The sequence below is a fragment of the Hyaena hyaena genome, unplaced genomic scaffold (assembly GCF_003009895.1).
Source record: "Hyaena hyaena isolate Hyena2069 unplaced genomic scaffold, ASM300989v1 scaffold_72, whole genome shotgun sequence".
Lineage (NCBI taxonomy): Eukaryota > Metazoa > Chordata > Mammalia > Carnivora > Hyaenidae > Hyaena > Hyaena hyaena.
This window is the reverse complement of record NW_024080703.1, coordinates 17153-37195: the sequence shown is the minus strand read 5'-3', so window position 1 is coordinate 37195 and position 20043 is coordinate 17153.

The window sequence follows — 20043 nt, the reverse complement described above, 5'->3', positions numbered from 1 at the left end:
GCCTGGTTTTAAGAAAAATGCCTCCCTCACCCCCAAGACTTGTAGGTTTATTTGTGGTAGATGTTCTTTCTGTTAGGAAGTGATGCTTATGAATGTTGCTTCCCACATTAGTTTCAGTTGTGATAACAGCGCCACTCATGGACATATTGTGTGCAGTGAGCATAAAACACGGGAAGCCTTACCCAAGTTGAGTAGTTCAGAAAAGTCCCTGAAACTCCTGTGTCTGCCACCTTGTCTGAGACAGAGAAAGCACTCAAAAAACCTTTATTGCATGAAGAGTCCATGAAATTAAGACCTGAGGACTGAGTTGAAGTGAGTTAGATGGGAGTTGGAGAGGGAGGTGGAAATAGGCCAGGGTGAAGGAACAGGCTGAGCTCTGATGGCTCTAAGGTGCGGGGAGCAGCTGCATATGCAGAACTGAGAAGTGGCCAGGTGGCGGAAGCAGAGAGAGCACAGGGCAGTAGGGTGCAGACGGAGCTGAGGAGGCCACGGGCTGTGCTCTACAGTGTGTGCAGGGTTTTTTCTCTTCTAGCTTTCAGAGAATGATAAAATTAATTGTTATTAAGTATCTTCTTGGGGAGCCTGGGTGGCTCAGTCCGTTAAGTGTCTGACTTCAGCCCAGGTCACTATCTCACCCTGTAAGGCTCTATGCTGAATGCTTGCTCAGAGCCTGGAGCCTTCTTCAGATTGTGTGTCTCCTTCTCTCTCTGCCCCTCCCCTGCTCGCACTCTGTCTCACTCTGCCTGTCAAAAGTAAATAAATGTGAAAAAAAAAGTATCTTCTGTTGGGGGGCCTGGGTGGCTCAGTTGGTGGAATGAGAGACCATGTTTGGCTCTACACTGGGTGTGAAGCCTACTTAAAAAAAAATCCTCTTTTTCCTTTGTCATGCGATCTTACATTTCACTGCAACAGATATTGGCATTATGTTTTGTTTTGTTTTTGCTTTTACATGATAAATTTTTGCTTATTGCTTTTTTCTCTGGACTTTACTTTTTCCACCATCCCTTCCTTTTTACCTTCATTTATCTTGCTTCCTCTCTCATACATATAAATGCTTATTACAAGCCAGACCCTAGAGATGATGCTTTAACACCTCTCCTCTTGAGGATTGTAGTTAAGTCTCTCGTAAGTAGACTCTAATTTGACTTTATTTTGGATTCTTTGCCTTTTTAATTTTTTTAACCTACTCCAAGTAGGTCTCCTTCCACGTCCTTCCCTTTCTTCTTTTTCCCTTCCTTGGTTAACATTTAGGACTTTTAGTTGATTATTAGCTAAATAATAAATGAATGCATTGTTGTTGTTATTTAAAATTAACATAATAAAAATATAAAGCAATAAGAAAGCCCCCTGTTTCCTTCCACTTCTGCCTTTCTTCAGAAAATGTATACCATCAAGGGTTAAATATATGCAGGTACACTCTGAGCATACCTTTTGCTAAAAAGTGGTTTTATTAATTTAAATATTCTCTTGGAGCTCTTGTCCTGCCTATACATATATTTTTCATTTTTTAAATAGCTGCATAATAACTGAATTCATATGGATGAAGCATGGTTGACATTCTCTGCTATTGATGGATATTCCAATTGTTTCCATTTTTTCACCAGGTATTGAACCAACGGTGCTTTAGTAAAACATTCTTGTACATATATTTTTATGAAAACATGCAAATAGTTCCCAAGGATAAATTCCCTGGAGGTGGAGTTGCTGGTATAATCAAGTATAGACACTTAGATTTTTTATAGATACTTCAGAACTGCTTCCTCAAAGGCTTTACGAATTTCTATTTCTATCAGCATGAAAGTGCCCACTTTCTGGCTTTCTAATCAGTAATTTTTATTATCAGTCTTTGTAACTTTTTCAATCTAATGGGTTCAAACTAAAATACAATTTTTATTTACATTTCCTGAATACTTGTGAGGATGAGTACGTTTTCACATTTTTATTTTTACTTGTATTTCTGCTTTGAATTCCCTGTTCCCAGCAGGATTTCAGTTTTCTATTTCACATGTGTCTTTATATTTTAGTGGGAGGTTGGTAAAGGTTGTTTCCGGAGCCTCTATCCAGATGCTATTTTAAATGACGGCTTTACAGAGTTGAATTTTGAAAGTGAGAGGGGCAAAGTTGAGTGCTACTGCTTAAAATATTGCTTCTGTCAATGTGAGCAAGTTTTTTAATCTCTCTAAGCCTCAGGCTCCTAATTTACAAAACGAGGACCATAATAGCACCTATTGTTTGTTGAAAGGGTTAATTACCATAAACTGGAACACTAGCTGGTACAAAAATTCTGCTGTCCTTCCTGTGATTGTTGTCATTACTATCACTTTGGTTATCAACATTTTGTTAAAATCAAAAGGTATCTTCAGTTGGGAAAAATGCCATCGAATGAGCAAACTAGCAATGCTAGATATACTTTCAGGTCCCTATTTTACCTAATACAGTGGTTCTGGATATACCTGCTTTCCCCCAAGTTGGTTTTTGTATTCCCAGAATTTATGCATTTGCTCTCTTTCATGGGCTTAAAAATGTAGCCAAAAAAGAAACAGAGAAAACTATCGTAAATGAAGTGCATTCATGGGGGTAACAGAGAGCTGCTGTTCTGGACCTTGGAGTCATATGTACACAGCATGTCATGAAACCTATCACATGATGAAAGCACATTAAAGTTACCTTTCAGGGGCACCTGGGTGGCTCAGTTGGTTAAGTGTCCGACTTCAGCTCAGGTCATGATTTCATAGTTTGTGAGTTGAAGCCCCGCATTGGGCTCTGTGCTGACAGCCTGGAGCCTGCTTTGGATTCTCTGTCTCCCTCTCGTTCTGTCCCTCCCCCATTCATGCTTTGTCTCTCTCTGTCTTTCAAAAATAAATAAAACATTGAAAATAAATAAATAAAGTCACTTGCCATATTATACAAAATTCTGCCTCAGAGAAAGAAATGAATAAAGGGAAACAAACCTACTCATTTAGCCTCCCCTTAGCAGGAGTTTATGGGATTAGCTGAAGCACAGATGTGCGGTAGTTGTGGTTGATAGTCTTATTCTTGATGGGCTTAGATGCACAACTGGAAATAAAAGGCTTTTTTTGAAATATGAATTGCTTCTTAAAAAATTCAACAAAAGATGAGAATGATGGGATCTCTTTCATTCCTAAAAGGAACCCCTACATCCTCTGAATGCTTTGCTTATATAAGGAGCAATCTTAGAGGAAAAGGGACATCTTAGCAGAAAGGGTCATAGACTCTTTGGGGGAACCAGAAGGCCCACTGTGTAAATAGCTCTCTTAGCTTTCAGAGTTCAAGATCTCTGCCTTTAGGTTTTAAGCATTTGCTATGTTTTATCTTCCAAGTCCTACCTGGAGGAGCAAACCTTAAATTATTATTAGTCACTAACGCCCCCATTGGCATTTATCATATCCTTTTTTTATGACTAGTAATTAAGACTAAGCCTGGAAGAAATTAAAAGTTGGAGATTAAGAAAAATAAGGGAATTGTTTTGAAATACATGCCTTAACTTGAAGAGGACAGGCCAGTATGAGAGAATAGAAAGGGTGCCCTGAAGGTACTGGTTGTCTGAAGCGGGAGACCTAAGGGCAGGAGAGCGCAAAAAGAACAGCAGAAAGCATCTGCAAGGAAGCTCAGAGAGCAGTGACTGTTATGCTTGAGCCCAGTTCTGCCTCTACCTACCCATCTGCCTCATCATTTTATCCCTGTGAAACCAAGGCCCTCTAGTATGCTAAACCAAACTTAAACAGGCGGTTTCTTCTATTTCCCTCCTCTCTTCCTTCTCCTCTTTTCCTTTTTCCTCCTCTTACTGAGATTTTGATTATTTAATTTAGGCTTTAAATCATAAAGCAAACCCATGCATTAAAAGTGAAGAATCTCCTCTCCACTTGAATATGGATCCACATTCATGTTGCTTTTCACTGTAATCATTTATTTGGTTACTTATTAATTTATTTGGTGAAGAAGTCAGTAAAATTTTAGGACTTCTGGAAAATACAGAAGGTATTTGAATATGTCATAAACCCACCTCATTTATTTCTGGCCTATATATGTATATTTCAGAGAGTTTGATTATAAAATAATAACTGATTACCATTAACTACTGGAAAATTTTAATTTTTGAAATCTTTAGTTTTCGGGTTCCAATAGGTCATTCACATAAAAGTATTTTATAGGAAAGTGAAAATATGGGTCTAGAGCTCCAGAAAGAGGTCTAGGCTAAAGATAAGGACTTGGAATCATTAGTTTAAAAAAACTTAGAAATTTGATTACTTCTAGAAAACTGCTTTAGTAATAGTTTGGTTTTTTTTTTTTTAATGTTTTATTTATTTCTGAGAGAGAATGAGAAAGACAGCATGAGCAGCGGAGGGTCAGAGAGGGAGATACAGAATCTGAAAGAGGCTCCAGGCTCTGAGCTGGCTATCAGCACAGAGCCCAATGCGGGGTTCGAACCGTGAGATCATGACCTGAGCCGAAGTCAGACGCTTAATCGACTGAGCTACCCAGGCACCCCAGTTTGGGGTTGTTTTTAAAGGCTGTTTTTTTTAAAGTAGCTTCTTTTTTTTTTTTTTAATGTTTATTTATTCATTTTGAGAGAGGGAGTGTATGAACAGGGGAGGGGCAGAGAGAGATGGAGAGAGAGAATCCCAAGCAGGCTCTGCACTGTCAGCACAGAGTCCAATGTGGGGCTCGATCTCATGAAACATGAGATCATAACCTGAGCCAATATCAAGAGACGGATGCTTAACCTACTGAGCCACCAGATGCCCTAATACTTCTGTTTTTGATGAGATTAAACACAATTGCTTTTAAAAAATCGATTACATTGTAAAACTTTTTTCTCCTTTTTAAAATAACATTGTTTTAACTTTTTAGTAATTCTCTACTGTGAAATTTCTAAATGTACGTAATCATTTCTTGTCTTTTTGAGCTGATAGCCTAATCCTAATGCATTTTTATAGTATATTCGAGAACTAACAGTAACAAAGTAGGACACAAACAGAGAAGAAAGACTAATTAAAATATCCCTTTATTATTGTGACCTTTCTGAATTCTGTATGGAAGTGTTAGCATTTGTTATCTGATTAAAACTTATGAATTTATTCTTTGAAAATCTTTCCAGAACCATGTTTATAATGTAATATATAAAACTCCAAAATATCAAGAAATTATCTAATTGCAAACAGTTTCTGATTTGTAATAAACATGAACACTAATGAAACTAGCAGAATTTAGTGAAACACATGGTTAGAATTGACCATCAAAAGGTAAACAAGACTAGTTAATATACCCTTTTTTTTTTTTCCACGTTGTCTTCGGGCAAACAAGTTTAAGAATGATGCACTCCATGTGGACTGAATTCCATCCATAATACCCATTTAATGATTCTTCTTAATGCTCATAAATTTGGGGAAAATCAGAATACAATTTACTGCAGGTCATCTAGAGGTATTTACACTGTTTTAGAGGTTGAGCCTTGGATTCCTGTCTACATCACCTTTGGACCTAAGTAACAATTGTTTTGGGTTTTTTGCCTGTCAGATATAATACTGCTGTTTTAAATTTCTGAACTGCTAACTCTAGTAAATAAGGAGCATGTCATATACATCATTAAATCATCTGTTGATTTAGTCACTGAAATGCTCATCAGGTTTCTTTGGACATTTGTAAGTGTTTTATCAGAATTGAAACTTTTGTGTTAAGGTGGAGTAGAAGGAACATAAACAAGTTGTAGCATGTTTAAGCTATTTCCAAATATCAGACAATATATGAAATGTCTCCTTAGTTTACACATTGTCCAGTCATTCCATATACTTCCAAACATGCTATAGAAGACAGATGATATGTTAAAGACAACCTTAATAGTTCTGAGCAATTCTCTTTGTCTTCTCACATTGTGTGTGTGTGTGTGTGTGTGTGTGTGTGTGTGTGTTTCTTAAATAAGGAGACTGAAGAGATGCTGATGTTTTCTGGCTAACATTTGATGGGTTCTGTTGCCTCTGTGTGAGCAGTAACATTTTAAAGTAGTTACCTTACAGATCACAGTTTTCAACATACCAAACTGAAAAAGGGGAAAGTATTCTGAAATCAGGTAGTGTTCAAATGATGAAGTAAGATTGCTTAGATATGTTGCTACTTAGCAATTAGGTGAAACTGAGCAATGATTTGTGAAGTTCCCTGAATTTCGTCAAGTATAAAGTATATTTATGTTTAAAAAATGATGTCAAACTAAATGATATTTGAGTTCATCTCTATAACAAAGATTGATTATTTGAAGAAGCAAAATGTTTTATTAATATATTTTAAGATACTTAATATTTTATATTTTATTATCCATCTGTTTGGATTCTTCATGAGGAAGAATTTGTTCTTTCAATTATCAGCTTTTTATTTGAAAATATATCAGTCTCAGTAGCTTTAAATCAATAATAGATCTAAATAAATGACATATTTTGTTTCAATAATTTCACGCCACTTCATCGAAGGGTGTCCAGTAATCCTTGTTAAGGCTAAATTCTTTAGTTTGTACAATTCACTGTGTGTGCTTTTTTGACATTTAGAGAATTTATCTCCATTATGTGAAATGTGAGTTGCTCTGTTTATTAGTATTGAAAGGAAAAAAGAATTGAAGTTTGCACATAGATACAAAGACATAAAAGCTATTTTTGTAAAGAAATTATGGGAAAAAATGAAGACAAATAAGCACATGATCATCTATATTTCAGCAGTGTATCCTAGTGGCATCTTATCAGAGGAGAGGTGCTGAGAGGTGGGAAGAGGTCTGATAGAAAGAGCGGTGGGGGTGCCTGGTGGCTCAGTCGGTTGCGTGTTTGACTTCGGCTCAGGTCATGATCTCACGGTTTGTGGGTTCGAGCCCCATGTCAGGCTCTGTGCTGACAGCTAGCTCAGAGCCTGGAGCCAGCTTCGGATTCTGTGTCTCCCTCTCTCTCTGACCCTCCCCTGCTCATGCTGTCTCTATCTCTCTCTCAAAAATAAATAAAATATTTAAAAAAAAAAGAAAGAAAAGAAAGAGCTGTGGTACTAATTGTCGAGGACATGAGCATGAGGCATGAGCTTGGCTGAGTGAAGGTTACCCCACTGCTCCCCTCATGCACCTGTTATTCTGCATCTCTGCACTTGCCGTGAGTGTCAGCAACTTCCAGCCATAATATCAGCACTGAACTTCTGGGGGAGTGGGAGGAGGAAGCCCCTCTGCGTGTTCACACTATTCCAAACAAAGCTAGGAAAATGTGCAGGTGTCTCATGCAAACCCTGCCAAAGTAATTATTAAATGTTACTGTGCTACATTAAATGGTGAATCATAATTAATAATGAAGGCCATGTTATATCTAATATCACATATATAAAAATATCAGAAATTTTTAAATTCAGTACGCTATAATGTTTTAAAGAATATGAAATTATGTGTTTCGTGTATAATGTATATATGAGAGTATATATGTAATGTATATACTTAATATATAGAGACTAACTTAACGTATGTTAGTCTGGATTTTATCTTTGGATAAATTAATTTTTCCAAAAGGTCTTAAACAGCTCAACTACTAATTGTCAAATCATGTGAAAATGAGCTTTTTTGTGACCTTTAAGAAATTAGGAAGAATCCCTAATTAAGGGAGTATGACAATTCTTTAATGTTTTACCTAAAACTTTCAAGAATTTTAAACTGAATAGTAATTTTTTTATAACATTTGAACCAAACTCCTTACTTGTAATTTATTTTAAGATGCTTTAGTAGTGCTACATGTTTTTGTTATTATATTACATGAAAGTCTGTTCCTTTGGGTAAGAAAATATCTGAGGGTCAGATTGGATGTACAGAAGAAATCACACTGATTTAGGAATCAGCAGCAGTGCATAATGGGACCTTGTTCTGTCACTCATCAGCTGAGTGAGTTTAGATAGACTGTTGACCTCACTTTCTATCTGTCCATGAAACATTGATGATGAACTCCCATTGACTGAGTGCCTGCTCCATGCTGGGCAGCATTATTGCCAATATTTACAAGAGTACTGCAAGAAGGTCATCATTACACCCATTTTATTAAATGAAGAAACAAGTTCAGAACATTCAGCAACTTGCTCACGATCACATGGCTGATAAGTGGCCAAGGAGGAGATTCCAAACTGCCTGGATATAAAGGTTCATGTACTTTATTACACACATTTAAATTTCTCTGTAGTACTGTTCTGGAAGATGGCAGAGTAAGAGGATCCTAAGCTTAACCTCATCCCACAGACATACCTAGATAACAGATATATCATTGGAACTAACTCAGAAAATGAATGGAACACTGGCAAAATAGACCATCCACAGTTAATTGTAGGGAGGAGGCCATATTGAAAATGGTAGGAAGGACAGAGTCTCAGTCAAGAATGAAACTAACCCAAGAGACTGAGCACATTGGGGAACACTATAAAAATGGAGAAGGGAGATGTACAGACACCATACCAGACACCCTATACATAAGGGACCTACGCTAGGAAAACAAGTCCCCAAAACATTTAGCTTTGAAAACCAAAGAGGCTTAACTTTGCAAAGCTTTACAATAAGTGGGACTTAACACCAGGAACTTTAAAAATCAACTGGAGGAGCTGGAAGGAAATAGGAAACTGAGACACCCCCCCACCCCACCCTTAAAGAGCCAGCATAAAAAACAATCCATCTCATATATAGCATAGAAGGAGCAGTTTGAAAGTACCCAGGGTATACTGGAAGAAGATTTATTTATTAGTCTCAATACATGCACTAGAGGGTTAGGGATCTTTAGGAGACTTCTCCAAGAACAAAAAAGCTGGTGGGTGCCATTATTCTTCCTCCTCCCCAGCCTACATACGAGGACATCTGCAGGAACCAGCATGAGCACTTACCACCTCGCTTGCAAATACAGCATGCCTGCCCCTGCATTCTCCTGTGGATTTGCCCCATCCAACCCACACCACCCACACCACTTAGGAGTCCTTCTAAGCAGCACCTGATGTGTCTCATTCTGCAAGCAGACCTGACAGTGACCAGCGTTACTCCAAAGGGCCATTGTAGCTGACAAGACTGAAGGCAAACATGGTTCAGCATGCAGCACTCTTAGGAGACACCCCTGAAGTCCCAGGTTCTGATGAAGGGGATATTGTGCTACAGGGCACCACAGAATCTCTTCTTCATAAGGCCACTACTTTTAAGATCAGGAGATGTAGCTAACTTTCCTAATACATAGAAACAAACACAGAGAGTTGGATGAAGTGAGGAATAGAGGAATATGTCCCAAATGATAGAACAGGACAAACTCACAGCAAATTAACTCAATGAAATGGAGATAAGCAATATGCCTGATAGAAAATTCACAGTAACAGTGATAAAGAAAGATACTTACTGGACTTGAGAAGAGTGGAGGATCTCAGTGAGACATTCAACAATGAGATAGAAAATATGGAAAAGAACCAATTAGAGATGAAGAACTCAATAACTGAAATTAAAAATTCACTAGAGGGAATAAGTAGTAAACCAGAGGAAGCAGAACAAATTAGCAAGCTGGAAGACAGAGTAATAGGAAGCATCCAAGCGAAACACCAAAAACAAAACAGAATAATAAATAATTAGAATAGGTTAAGAGAACTCAGCAACACATCCAGCATAATAATATTCACGTTATAGGGATTTAGAAGGAGAAGACAGAGAAAAGGGGGCAAAAAATTTATTTTAAGAAATAATACCTGAAAACTTTCCCAATCTGGGAAAGGAAACAGACCTCCAGATCCAGGAGGCATATAGAGCCCCAACAATACCAAACCAAGGAGGTCCACACCAAAACACATAACAATTAAACTGGCAGAAAGTAGTGATACAGAGAAATTTTAAAAAGCAGCAAGAGAAAACAGTTACATACAAAGGAAACTTCATAAGGCTATCAGCTGACTTTTCAGCAAAAACTTTATAGGCCAAAAGAGAATGTCATGATATACTCAAAGGGCTGAGAAGAAAACAAACAAACAAACAAACAAACAAAACAAAACAAAAAGCCCTGCAGCCAAGATTACTCTATCCAGCAAGGCTATCATTTAGAATGGAAGGAGAGATAAAGAGTTTCCCGGATAAATATAAGTTAAAGATGTGCATCACCACTGAACTAGTCTTATAAGAAATGTTAAAGGATAGAAAGGGCCATAATCAGGATAAAAAAGTTAAGAAAGGAAAAAATTACACAAGTATATGCAAACATAATAAAGGTAGATTAATCACTTATAAAACCATTATGCAGGTTAAAGCACAAAAGCACTAAAATCAATTATATCTATAAAATTCAGTTCACAAAATGAAAGGATGTAAAATATGGCATCATATACATAAAACATGGCAGGGGTAGAAAAAATTTAGTACTTTACAGTGGGTTCAAACTTAAGCAACCATCAAATTAATTGGAATGTGCTATATGCATAAGTTGTTATATATAAACCTAATGGCAGCAATGAATCAGAAACCTGTCATAGATAAAAAATAAAGAGAAAAGAATCTAAGTATATAATTAAAGAAAGCTATCAACCACAAAGGAAGAGAGAAAGAGAAGAAATGAATAAAATAACTACAAAAACAATCATAAAAAGTAACAAGGTAGAAATGAGTACAAATTTATCAATAACTACTCTGAATATAAATATACTGAATGCTCCATTCAGAAGACATAGGGTAATTGAATGGATTAAAAAGGAAGACCTATCTATATGCTGCCTGAGAGAGACTATTTTCAGACCTGAAGTCACATGCAAATTGAAAATGAAAGGATGGAAAAACATTTATCATGCAAATAGAAGCAAAACAAAAGCTGGGGTAGCACTACTTATATCGAACAAGTTAGTCTTTAAGAAAAAGACTATAACCAGAAACAAAGTAGGAGACTACACAATCATAAAGGGGACAATCCAACAAGAAAATATAACAATTGTACATAGTTATCCACCCAACATGGAGGCACCCAAATACATAAAGATACTATTAACAGACATAAAGAAAGAAATCAATAGTAATACAGAAATAGTAGGGACTTACCCTTCCCCCCACTAAATCAATGGATAGACCATCTAGACAGAAAATCAACAAGGAAACAAACTGTGGCTTTGAATGACACCTATGCATCTAACAGATAGATTCAGAACACTGCATCCAAAAACAGTGGAATACATATTATTTTCCAGTGTACATGGAACATTCTCCAGAATACATCACTGTTAGGCCACAAAATAAACCTCAAGAAATTCATAAAGATTGAACTCTATCATGCATCTTTTTCAACTACAATGATATGAAGCTAGAAATCAATCGCAAGAAAAAAAAATCTGGGAAAAACACGAATATATAGAGATAAAATAACATGCTACTAAATAATGTATGGGCCAAGCAGGAAATCAAAAGTACATGGAGACAGGGGCGCCTGGGTGGCTTAGTCAGTTAAGCATCCGACTTTCGCTTAGGTCATGATCTCGCGGTTCGTGGGTTCGAGCCCCGCGTCGGGCTCTGTGCTGACTGCCAGCTCAGAGCCTGGAGCCTGTTTCAGAGTCTGTCACACCCTCTCTCTCTGACCCTTCCCTGCTCATGCTGTCTCTCTCTCCTAGAAATAAATAAAACATTAAAAAAAAAATTAAAAAAAACAAAAGTACATGGAGACAAATCAAAATGAAAACACAATGGTTCTAAATCTTTGGGATGCAAAAAAAGCAATTCTAAGAGGGAAGGTTATAGCAATACAGATCTACCTCAAGAAGCAAGAAAAATTTCAAATAAACAACCTAAACTTACACCTAAAGGAGCCATAAAAAGAAAAAGCCCAAAACAAGTAGAAGGAAGGAAATCATTAATTAGAGGAGAAATAAATGAAATAGAAACTAAGAAAAAGAAGAAAACAGATCAATGAAAACAGGAGCTGGTTCTTTGAAAAGATCAACAGAAAATAATAAATCTTTAGCCAGAAGAAAAAGGAGAAGAAGAGGAATAGGTAGAAAGGAGGAGGAGAAGGAAGAGAGGAAGAGGGGAAGGAGGGGGAGGAGGGGGAAGAGATAGAAAATTCAAATAAATAAAATCAGAACTAATAGAGAGGAAATAACAACTGATACCACAAATACAAACAATATCACGAATACAAATACTGTGAAAATTATATGACAACAAATTGAACAATCTGGGGGAAAAGGATAAATTCCTAGAAACATATAACCTCCCAAAGTGAATCAAGAAGAAATAGAAAATTAGAAAACACCAATTACTAGCAATGGAAAAACTCCCAACAAACAAAATTCCAGAACAAGATTGTTTCACAGATGAATTCTAGCAAGAATTTAAATTGTTTTAATGTTTATTTATTTTTGAGAGAGAGAGAAAAGAGCATGAATTGGGGAGGGGCAGAGAGAGAGAGGGAAGCATAGAATCCAAAGCAGGCTCCAGGCTCTGATCTGTCAGCACAGAGCCCATGCAGGGCTTGAACCCACGAACCGTGAGATCATGACCTGAGCTGAAGTTGGATGCTTAACTGACTGAGCCATTCAGGTGCCCCTCTAGCAAACATTTAAAGAAGAGTTAATACCTATTCTTCTCAAACTATTTCAAAAACAAAGAGGATGGGAAGCTTCAAGTTCATTCAACAGGCCAGCATTACCCTGATACCAAAACAAGATAAAGACACTAGAGAGAGAGAGAGAGAGAGAGAGAGAGAGAGAGAGAACTAATTACAGGCCAATATCTCTGATGAACACAGATGCAGAAATCCTCAACAAAATAGTAGCAAACTGAATCCAACAATACATTAAAAAAAGCATTCAGCACAATCAAGTAAGATTTATTCTTGGAGTGAAGACTGGTTCAATATTGGCAAATCAATCAATGTTATACATCACATTAACAAGAAAAAGGATAAAGACATATGATCATTTCAACAGATACAGAAAAAGCATTTGACGAAGTACAACACCCAATCATGATAAAAACTCTAAACAAAGTAGGTTTAGAGAGAACATACCTCAACATAATAGAGGCCATATATGAAAACCACAGCTGGGGTGCCTGAGTGGCTCAGTCAGTTAAGCATCCAACTTCAGCTCAGGTCATGATCTCACAGTTCATGGGTTCGAGTCCCGCATCGGGCTCTGTCCTGACAGCTAGCTCAGAGCCTGGAGCCTGTTTCGGATTCTGTGTTTCCCTCTCTCTCTGACTCTCCCCATTCACACTCTTTCTCTCTCAGAAGTAAATAAAAAACATTTAAATAAAAAGAAAAGCCACAACTAACATCATACTCAATGGTGAAAAACTGAGAGCTTTCCCTCTGAGATCAGAAACAAAACAAGGGTGTCCACTCTCACCACTTTTATTCAACTTAGTGCTGGAAGTCCTAGTCACAGCAATAAGACAACAAAAAGAATAAAAGGCATTCAAGTTGGTAAGCAGAAAGTAAAAGATTCACTATTTGCAGGTGATAGATACTATATGTCAAAAACTCTAGACATAGAGTTTATATATATATACACACATATATACACATATATATGTGTGTATATATGTGTATATATATCAGTAAAATTGAATACTGTAAATGATAAATTAATTCAGTAAAGTCACAGGATTTATAATGAATATATAGAAATCTTGCATTTATATACACTAATAATGAAGTAGCAGAAAGAAAAATTAAGAAAACAATCCCATTTACAATTGCACCAAAAATAATAAAATAATTAGGAATAAATTTAACCAAGAAGGGGAAAGACTTATGCTCTAAAAACTAAAACCATTGATGAAAGAAATTGAAGATGGCACATACAAACAGAAAAACACTCCATGGTTATGGATTGGGAGAAACAATATTATTACAATGCCCATACTAGCCATAGCAATCTGCAGATTCAGAGCAATCCATATCAAAATACCTACAGCAGTCTTCACAGAACTAGAACAAATAATCATAAAATCCAGTAGCCAAAGCAATCTTGAAAAAGAACAAAACTAGAGGCATCACAATCCCGGATTTCAAGATTTACTACAGAGCTAAAGGAATCAAAACAGTATGGTAGTGGCACAAAATAGACACACAGATCAATAGAACAGAATATAGAGCTCAGAAATAAACCTGTGCTTTTACGGTCAATTAATCTATGACAAAGTGGGAAAGAATATATAATAGGAAAAAGACAGTCTCTTCAATAAACAATGAGAAACTGTGAATGAAGCCTAACTACTTTCTTACACCATGCACAAAAATAAGCTCAAAAAGGATTAAATACAATTCCTAAAAGGAGGCATTGGCAGCAGTCTCTTTGACATGAGCCATAAAAGCATTTTTCTAGATATGTCTCCTTTGACAAGGAAAATAAAAACAAAATTAAACTGTTGGGACTACACCAAAATAAAAAGCTATTGTACAGTGAAGGAAACCATCAACAAAACAAAAAGACAGCCTACTGAAAAGGAGAAGATATTTGCAAATGATATATCTGATAATGGGTTAATATCCTAAATATATGAAGAACTTATACAGTTCAATACTAAAAATAAGTAAATAAATCATGCAGTTTAAAAGGGTCTGAATAGGCATTTTTCCAAAGAAGACATACAGGTAGCCAACAGACACATGAAAAGATATTCAACATCACTCATCATCAGAAATGCAAATCAAAACCACGATGAGAGATTACTTTACACCTCTCAAATGGCTAAAATCAAAATCATAAGAAATGACAGGTGTCCGTGAAGATGTAGAGAAAAAGGAATCCTTGCTTACTCTTGGTGTAATGTAACTTGGTGCAGCCATTATGAAAACAGTATGGGAGTTCCTCAAAAAATTAAAAATAGAAATACCACATGCTCCAGTATTTCTACTATTGGATATTTACCAAAAGAAAATGAAAACATGAATTTGAAAAGATATATGCACCCCAGTGCTTCTTGAAGAGTTACTTGTCATCACCAAGATATGGAATCAACTGAGATGTTCATCGATAGAGGAAGGGATCAAGAAGTGGTGTGTGTGTGTGTGTGTGTGTGTGTGTGTGTGTGTGTGTAATGGAATATTACTCAGGCATAAAAAAATAAGGAAGTCTTACCATTTCCAACAACATTGATGGATCTGGAGGGTATAATGCTAAGTGAAATCTGTCAGAGAAAGACACATACTATATGATTTCACTCTTATGTGGAATTTAGGAAACAAAACCAAAAAAGAGAAAGACAAAAAACTAGATTTTTAAATATGGAGGAAGTGGTTGCCAAAACGGAGGTAGATGGGGGGATGGGTGAAATGGGTGATTAAGAATATATATATCATGATGAGCACTGAGTAATATATAGAAGTGTTGAATCATTATATCATATATCTGAAACTAATATAACACTATATGTTAATCACATTTGAATGAAGAATTAAAAATAATTAAAATAAAACTCTCTGGATTGCTTTTATTTCACTTTACCAATGTCTGTCCTGAACATATTCTTCTGCTTTTTTGTACCTTATTTATTGTTGAGAATTTTTTTGGAAAAAAATAATACTGATTTTAACTGACCACACATTTCTGGCAATTGTTCCTTGACAATTTTTTCTAAATCTGAATGGTTTTTCAAAATTTAATCACAGATCTTTTTTTAAGTTAGAGTGCGTGTGTACGCATGCAGCACGCACACACACACACACACACACACACACGTGTGTGTGTGTATTGGGGAGGGGCAGAGAGTGAGGGAGAGAGAATTCCAAGCAGGCTCCATGTTGTCAGCTCAGAGCCTGATGTGGTGTCTGAACTCATAAACGGTGAGATCACGACACGAGCCAAAACCAAGAGTCAGATGCTTAATCAACTGAGCCATTCAGGCGCCCCCCTCCATCACAGATCTTCTTAAGACAAACTAATAGCATATAGTCAAACTGGATATAGTCTGTGCTCATTTATTAATATCACTGTAAATAAAATTATTGAAATTACTGTCCTCGTATCTCTCAATGTTAGGATTCCCTTCAGGACCAATTTTACATCTTGCTTCCAATTTATTATTGTGTGACTATTTCATCAGGTGTTTGTTTATTTGTAATCTCCTAGTCTGTGTATTTCTCTATAGAAATAGAAGATGTCTGTTCCCCTGCTAGCATAGCTAATTCTTTTTGTAAATGATGTAGATTTATAGTCTTGGTTTATCATCCAAACTTATGCCAGCTCTTTCTTTTCAGAATCTAATTCTGTTGCTTTATTATAGTTTCATCATGCATTCTGAGGTACAGCTGTGTAAAAATACCTTCATGCTCAGAGGTTCCTTTTGTAATAGAAAGGAACTTTAATTACTACCAGGCTAAAGAAACCAGCCATAATTCAAAATGGCTGCACTGTTTTAGCAAGATATACATTAATTTCCCCAGTGGTTAAAAATGTTTTAAAAATGTAAATGAAGTAGTTAGTCCTTGTAGAATCAAGGAAATAATGACAAGGCATTTTAATTGTTTTTAACAAATTCAGACTTGAGCATTCTCATCGCCTTATTGTGACTTGGCTTCCTTTGGGTGCCTACCCCATGGGTAAATCTTGTAGCAGTTACAACTGTGCTTCATTTTATGTCTCTCTACTTTGCGTCCAAGGATTATGAAATTTAGAAATTGACTTTGACATGATTTGGTAAGATTGGTATCATACGAATAGCTCTTTTCTTTAGTATATAGGTTTGCTATCTGACTGTTATAAACCTTCTTAAGTCAGTTCAGAAAGTTTAAGACATGGGGCAGGTGAGATGAAGTGGAGAGAGGTGGAATCTGCATACCTCTCTTGTAAACTCTGGAATTATATTTGTTATAGATTCTAAATGAGAGACTTAGGCTCAATGGTAACTCCCCCAGCTTTATATGCACCTCTAAGTATCATAAAAATACTGTTTGATCATTTTATGTATGAAGTCAGTACTGAATAAAAACTTATTAAATAGATATTGGTTAGGAAGGGCTTCGTTTAGACATTTTGGCATATTATGATGCCTAATGGTGGAATTTTCTAATACTTGAAATGTCACATTTTAGATTACTTTTCTTTAATTTTACTTATTAAATTCTTAAAATGCATTATTACACAGCAATGCATGACTACATCTCCAAAGAAATTAAAATATTTTTAAATAAGTTGATCTATCTTCAAATCTATCTACTTTTCCAGAAAAAAACATTGTTATCAGCTTGGTGTGTATCCTCCAGATCTGTATTTGGTATATTTAAATATATCTAGAAAATATATGGTGTTGATTTGTATGTATGTGTTTTATATACATAGTATATTGTAATTGTTGATCATCTTTCAATAAAGTTTTCTAAGAGTTTCACAGTTAACAATTCTGGTGAAAAGCGTTTCATACCACCATTTTTATCTCAAGCACAACTGAGAAGGAGTTGAAATTTTTCCTTGGGTTCTATTATTTTGCTTATCATCTTCCTTGCCCATCTTCATTTTTCTTTTTTTTTCTTTCATGTTTTTATACAAATTCTACATAGTTAACATACAGTATAATATTAGTTTCAGGTATAAAAAATAGTGATTCAACACTTTCATACAACACGCAGTGCTCATCACAAGTGCATTCCTTAGTCCCCATCACCTATTTAACCCTTCCTTCTTGCACCTCCTTTCTATAACCATCAATTTGTTCTCTATAGCTAAGAGTCTGTTTCTTGGTTTGCCAGTTCTACGTATGAGTGAAATCATATGGTATTTGTCCTTCTCTGACTTATTTCGCTTAACAAAATATTCTCCAGTTCCATAGTTCCATCCATGTGATTGTAAATGCCAAAATTTCATTCTTTTTAATGGCTGAGTAGTATTGCAGTGTGTGTGTGTGTGTGTGTGTGTGTGTGTGTGTGTGTTTGTGTGTTTACATCTTCTTTATCTATTCATTAGTCAATGGACATTTAGGCTGTTTCCATAATTTGGCTATTGTAAATAATGCTGCTATAAATACTGAGGTGCATGTATCCTTCTGAATTAGTAATTTTTGAATTCTTTAGTTAAATACCTAGTAGTGTGATTGCTGATTGCTGGATCATAGGGTGGTTCTACTTTTAACTTTTTGAGGAAACTCCATACTATTTTCCAGAGCGACTGCATCATCTTTACTTCTTAATTCCTCTCCTCTCCTTCCTCATCCTATCACTTAGATTCTAAGGAAAATATTTCTGTTCTTTGCTTTGTACTTAAGTCAACATATTACTAACAGTACCTGTATATTAATTCTTGGCACCAAGTATAAAATAAAAGGATTTGTTCTAGTTCAAAGAACTTCCAGTTCCAAGACAATGGGGACATTTTTTATGGAGCATGAGATTTATTTTTTGTCCCCAAAGTTCCACCTATTAGCTACCTACTCATTCTATGAGGCCGTGAAGCCAACTCAGCCCAAGAATATTTTGAAAAGAAAAGTACACTTTATGGGGTCCCTGGGGGGCTCAGTTAGTTAAGCTGCCCAATTCTAGATTTCGGCTCAGGTCATGATCTCAGGATACTGAGATCAAGCCCCTCATCAGGCTCCAGAGTGGGTATGAAGCCTTCTTTGGATTCTCGCTCTCTCTTTGCCCCTCCCCTGATAACATTCTCTCCCTCAAAAAAAAAAAAAAAAAAAGGAAAGAAAGAAAAGTGCACGTTTCAAATAGACCTTTCATTTGATTATGGAACCACTATTTGGAGTTCCAACTAATAATCTAAAATTATAGGCTCCTTTGCTCAGACAGGAGCAAGGCAGTGAAGGGCTAAGAAGATTGCTCAACATTACAAATGAAGAGGAAACAGGTTATTTACTATAAGAATATATGCACCACTACCACTGTTTTGTGGTAATAATGGTTGTAACACAGCTAAGAAACTACTGATCCTAAAAAAAAAAAAAAAAAAAAAAGAACTATTGGGTTCTCACCCTCTCTTTTGGCTCTTCTGGGGCTATTTGGATCCCAAGCATGAATATATATACATATATATATATATATATACCTATATATATATATATATACACCTATATATATATACCTATATATATAGATAGATAGATAGATATCTGTGAATTTCAAATTAATCATCCTGGTGCTGTTTTTTACTTTGAAGAAAGCATACCTACTTACTAAATATCAGGCATAATAGGAGCCATTTTGTATCCCTCATATTTTATTAAACTCCTCAGATTTAATAAGGTTAATGTTAGGATACACATTTTATGGGTGAAGACATTGATGTTCAAGGTTGCCTAAGTTAACAGGGATTATTTCATAATTCAAACTGAGATGTAGATAACTCCAAAGACTGTCCTTTTCATTAAGCTTTGCAGCTTCTTTTCATATTCCTTTTTTGAAACAATATTACATAGATTGGTTTGCAAGCAATCTTGTATAATATTTTGGACTCTCATCTTAGTGTCCTCTTACTGTAAAGTTTGAAAAAATAGCACTCATAAGAATGCATGTAATTTGCAATCTTAGAAATTCTACCACCCCAAACCGATTTAAAGTCTTGCTGATAGAAATTTTCTTTTCACTTAAAAGCATCTGCTAGCTAAAATAAAGACCAATAGTGAGAAGCCACTTGAATAATCAAGTCTGTTCAATGACTAAACTTGTTTCTCCATTACAAATTCTTAGATTAATGAAAGCCTTGAGTTCTTTTGAGAGTTTACATAAAGTATTCCTCTATGTCTAACAATGTCCTACCAGTGTTTTGAAGAGATATTATAATTTCCTGTCTCTGGCTGTCATTTATCTGACATTGTTTTAATGTAATGGGCTCTTGTGGCTTCGATTTTCAGCTTCTTTTTGTTGTGGCAAAAACAGTTGCTACTACTTCAAATTATTTTTCTGTGAACATACTATATTTGGACCAGGTGTAATTTTTGTATATATTTCACGTTGCATTTAGTGATTGATGTTTCAGAAATATGAGCGAGACATTTTGTGTCTTTGAATTTCTTAGATTCAAAGGATCTTCTAAATAGTGCTCAGGTGCTCAGTTTGTTCATCGATTAAAATTTTAGGGACAAAATTCCACAAA